Here is a 5,820-nt window from a genome sequence, read left to right on the forward strand (position 1 = left end):
ATTAAATATAAATACAATAAACTAATAAGATACTTTTATACATTTTTTAGTATTTTGCTAAGGCAACATCTTTAAGTTATGAAATTATTATAATATCTCAGAGCGTTTGTTGGGATAGTTAATATCCGAATATCTATATTTTATATATATTATATTTACTAAATTGTTAATAAATCAGAACTAAACTATTAAAGTAATCAGTTTAATAAAAGCGTCTCTTACAAATTGTTGATAGTTAAATGGCATTTCTTCAAATAATTAAACTTTTTCATGGCTCATTATTGGATTTAATAGGCGTGACAAAGACTTTCCTCTGCTGTGTGTCTTCAGTTTCTATGATCAGTGCTGAGCACCATAATTGAAAATCGTGAAAATCTTGAAATGTAGCACAAATAGCACTTGGAGTTTGTATCTTAATTACTTTTCGAGTCAAGCATATCTTTTAATTAAGTATGAAATCTACAACTACGTGTGACTTAGGTTAATGACATTTCATTGCCAGTTTTTTCAAGCAATCTTTTTGTAATGTTTCCAGTTAGTTGTCTCCGAACCAGTTGCGAGATGCAGTTTTGCACAGACAAAAGCCGGTAACTCCTAAAGACTTTATGACTTTTTGATTTGTTTACATTTTTTTTATTTTCAGTTATTTTCGCTTAACATTTTATAAGCATCTATCTATTTTGTTTTTCAACAATTTTTGCAAATTCCAACTATTAAGTGCTGCCTACATATACCATAAGTCATATGGGCCCAAGTGGGCTTTCAATATTTTTATGTGTTTTCAGACTGAATGCTTTTTTGGAAATTTATGAAAATATTTTAAGTGCTGCAATTTTCTTGAATGTTGAAAAAGATTTATGGCTCGAAGTCTGAAATTTGAAAAGTAAAAATAAAGCATAAACCTCGAGTAAAGCAATTTTATGTTGCACTTATGTTTCATTTTTTTTTTATTTAAAATAAATGCATTATTAGCTGCCTACAAATTTGCTTAAAATAGAGCCAATGCTAGGTTAGACAAAGTCGTTGACTTCTTATTTTCTATTTTTGTATAATTTTGGTAATTATTTTTAGCTTATTTACTTTAGTTTTGGGTGGTATACATTACGATATTTTATTAGAATATTGTGTATCAATGTACTATACAGAGAGGTTGCTTAATCAATCCTTTGAAAGCGTTCTGAAGTATTTAATAAACAATTAAATTTAAAATTAGTGTAACGTTGTACATCATAATAATTTTAATATGGACTTCCTTCCATATCAGTATTTCTTTATCAATTTCTCTATGCATGCTTATATCCAATTAAATTAATAACTGGATTGTACTGAAACCAGTCATGGGTCATGTGCATTGCAATTAAACTAATTGTTTCAAAATTGAAAAAAGAAAAAAATATATTAAAGATTAAAGTTTAAATATTATAACTAAAATAATATTAAATTTTATTTTAATGCTAAAAATATGTATGTTTGATTAAAAATTTCTATTAAGTAAATTCTTGGGTTGCCCATAGAATTGTTTCAGATACTGCTAAATATCCATCATAAGTGGTTTTCGAGAAGATTTTTAAACTCAGTCAAATTTATATAGTGGACTTGCATATGAACATACAAATCCAACGTAGTTTGCATTATTCAAGATTAGAGTTTTTTCAATTTTTGTTTATTGATAGACAACCATTGCATTAGTTATGTCAATAAAATTACTACAGTTATTTAAATGAACCAAATAAATTATTTTATAATTATAATTATTGTATAATTTAAAAGCTGAAAAACCCAGCAGGAGAGAGTATCGATACATCATCGATACTTTAGAATCAATCGTCGATGCCACTACGATATCAAGTAAATGCATTTTTGTGGCATGTCATATGAAAACCATAGATTCTTTCTTGATACCTAGTCATACTCATTGTGGTGGCGGGTTTTTGATATAAAAGAAGGTGTGGGTAATCAATACAATTGTTTGGTAAAATCAATATCGTCAATATTATATCAATATCAATATCAATATGTCAATATCAATATCGAAAGGGAATCGTTATCGCTGCCACAAAACATCTAAAAGCCTCAACAAAGATTCAACAAATGCAAATAAAAGTCATTTATATTTTATTATTATAATTTTTTTAAAAATAATAAATTAATTAATATTATATATTATATAAAAAAGGAGTATAAAGAATTTATATGTTAAAAAACACAGACAAACTGTTTACAAAACATTGAGATGAAGTTCCTCAAATCCGACTAAATCATCAATAAAGCATCGATGTCATTGTGATTCTTTTGGCATCGATGTCACAATAAACTGCTAAGTACATAGTTACTGTTCATAATTTCGTATGAAATGTGGAAATGTTAAGTAAATGAGTTAAGTTTTTGCCAGGTTATAAGATTAAAATTGTTGTAATATCGTCGGTATAACCTAAACTAACCTAACCTAGAAGATTAGAAACTTCTTATAGAATATATTATATCATCTTTAGATTGTTATGTAAATTTAGCAAGTTCAGCCTTCGTATATTTTTATTATTAAGTTACTTTATATCTTACTTATAATAATTTAATGGTAACGTCCTGAGAAGTCTATATACCTCGAACTGCACCAAATGATAGCTATACAATTCATATATTATTCGGTCGGTTTATATCTTTTGGCTTTAAATGTTTAGTTGATATATATGTACCAAACTTGAAAATAAAAAACAATTTGATGTTTTAATCTTAACAGAACTGTAGTATTGTTTGGTTGATTGTGTAATTAAAATTTATATAAAATATTTATTTTCAGATGAAAAACACTCAAAACATTTTTAGCATTTTAATACACTGATCTTCAAGACAGTATATGTTAGAGTTCATCAATGCCACTACTTTCAGATAAAACTTCAAATTAAAGTCTAAAATAAGCTTATTCGTATTGTGGTTGAATATTTTATTCGTTGAAAGGGCAGTTTTTTATCGACATTAGACGTTACCAACTTCTAGTCAAAAGGTGAGAAGTGAGGCTTAGCCATTTTTATCATCGGACCTATTAATATATATATATAATCATTTTTTCTGTATAATTGCGTTATACTTGTCTTGCCGCAATAGCACTGTTACGTGAACATTATATCCATTAAGATAGAATGTCACTTTGGAAAAATTGGTAAATAAAATTGGGTCAACCATATCTTCAGAATTATTTCATTAACCAAAAAGTCTGGTCATATCATTCTGTACATTGTCTAAAACTAAAAATGTTTTAACTATACATATATAAGTTTCATATATTAATTATTAATTCGATTCATTGATTTAATTTTACCATTACATTTGTTATAATAAAGTTTAATTGAGTAAAAGTGCGTGGTTTCTCAAATGCAGACGTTTTAATTAATAAAAGATTAGTTTGGACTCGGCAGTTGATCAAAAGATTAAAGTTATGCGTATATGTAAATATCTAATTTTTGACTTTGCCGAAGCTTAGATACTCCTTACCACTTAATTTCATGTCCACATTGTGGTGTAATTATTATTTACAAATATATAATATAATGTAATATACAACAATATATATACATACAGTGTTGTGCATAACAAAAGCAACCAAAATTTGCCCATCAAATAAATAAGTTTTTTGTCTACTTTTTACTTTTTATTCAAAAATCTAAATACACAGTTTTATTTGTTATTGTATTAGCTATTATAAAAAAACAACAAAATCTACAATTCTTCATAACGGGTTAAATAATTCACAAAAATAATGAGATATTGCGAAATGCGGCTGTGCAGAACAATAGCAACTTTATTTATTATATTAAATTTTTGTATTATTTTTCTAAATTTTGTATAAAGCCCTTTGCTTTTTATTACTTGGGCACTTCTACGGGTCATAGGTGATATTAAATTGTTAATAAAACTATTTGGAATTTCATACCATTCATATTTCATGACCTCAAACATTTGGAAACTTTTCGACCCCCAAAGCGACGTTTGAGAATACCAAAATGTTCTCAATTGAATTAATATCAGGTGTTTGGGCTGGCTAATCTAAAATTGGAATTCCATTTTTCAAAATCCATTCTCTTATCAGCTTTAAGGTGTGTTTTGGGTCGTTATCGTACTGATATACCCGTTGGAGTGACATTTCTCATCAACCATGGGGTACCATATGGCTTTCTAAAATTTTTTCGTACACATGTTGGGCTATTATTTGATGAATTTCATGAAAAGGTCCAAGTCTAAATCCTGAGAAGCACGCCCAAATCATTACTGACCCATCCCCATGCTTCACCGTCGCATGCCAGTTACGCGGATATAAACGTTTTTTTTTTCGCGACGTACTGTGCGCATCCTATCAGATTTAGAGATATTTAATTTCGATTTATTGCTGAGAAAAACTGTTTTCCATTTAACAAGTATTCAATTTTAGTGATATCGTTCAAAATTAATATTAATATTATTTCATATTAATATTAATTAGAGCAAAACAAAAAATCTAGTTCTTTTGCAAATGCTATTTAGTTAACCTTGGTTTTTTGACTGGTCTGTAACTTTTGAAACCTGCTTCAAGAGTACGCCTGCGTACAATATTTGAGTCCACATATAGTTTAAGCTCATCTACGATCTTTTTCGACGAAATGAATGCTTTTTTTTTTGTAATTCATATGATGTTTCGATCAATTCTATGAGTAGTCTTACAAGGGGCTTCACCCAAATTAACCGTTTTAACGGTATTTTGTCAAATCACATTTTTTTATAAGCTGCGAAACAATAAACTAATTAATTTTAAATATTTTGGCTATTTCATTTGAGCACTGCCATTTAAATATTTTTCAATTCTTGCCTCTTTAAACTTTAAAGTCTACGTGTCACGAGCCATGATAAAAACGTACTTCCATTACCTGATTTAATATTGAACTATTCTGTGTTTATGTTCTAATTTGCTTAAAAACATAAATCACAGCATAAAAATGCAAAAAATCAAAAAAATATCTTGCTAGAATGCACTTTGGTCATAGATCTATCATTGATCTTGTCTCAGTTGCTATTGTTCTGCACAGCCGCATTTCGCAATATCTCATTATTTTTGTGAATTATTTAACCCGTTATGAAGAATTGTAGATTTTGTTGTTTTTTTATAATAGCTAATACAATAACAAATAAAACTGTGTATTTAAGTTTTTGAATGAAAAGTAAAAAGTAGACAAAAAACTTATTTATTTGATGGGCAAATTTTGGTTGCTTTTGTTATGCACAACACTGTATATATAGTATAATTTATAATAACATAAGCCCTGTTATAAATTCTTTGTTCACTCTTATATTTCATTACGAACTAACTAAACTAAAGTTTATCTTAGAATAAGATGTATCTGAAGTATCTATAAAGCCTATACTAAAAAAAAATTTTCTAACAAAAATCTGTGCCAGAGTCAGGAGTATACATGGCAGCTATATCTAAGTTCTTTTACAATTAAATTTATTTTCTCTATTACAGAGAATGGTAATCGTCTTATTGCGTCTTATTGTTCTAGTGCATGCAATAACCGAAAGCCCTTATAGATAGATGATAGAATCAGTTTGTAGAGTGTCGGATCTTGTATAACTCATAATCGTTCCTACTGATGTTTACAAGCCGAAACTCACTTTTTCGATTGTTGTTTTGTTTTTCGGTTATAGTCGTAAAATTATAACTTTTGCTTATACACATATATGAAGTTCTGAAGTATCTCTTTTAATCATATCAGAACATTTGCAAACAAATGTTAAAGGTGATTGAAAGAGATCGAAGTTTGATTTATGATTTCGTGCATTTCATCATACCTT

The 5,820-nt window shown here is 28.0% G+C and overlaps 1 protein-coding gene across 1 annotated transcript in view; it reads right to left on the minus strand.

Moving 5' to 3' along the window:
- LOC119675603 (dynein heavy chain 5, axonemal-like) overlaps window positions 1-5,820 on the minus strand; it is a 73,589-nt gene that overhangs the window by 2,702 nt on the left and 65,067 nt on the right. The gene's annotated exons all lie outside the window — the stretch shown is intronic.

This window comes from Teleopsis dalmanni, chromosome 2 (genome assembly GCF_002237135.1).
Source record: "Teleopsis dalmanni isolate 2A chromosome 2, ASM223713v2, whole genome shotgun sequence".
Taxonomy (NCBI): domain Eukaryota; kingdom Metazoa; phylum Arthropoda; class Insecta; order Diptera; family Diopsidae; genus Teleopsis; species Teleopsis dalmanni.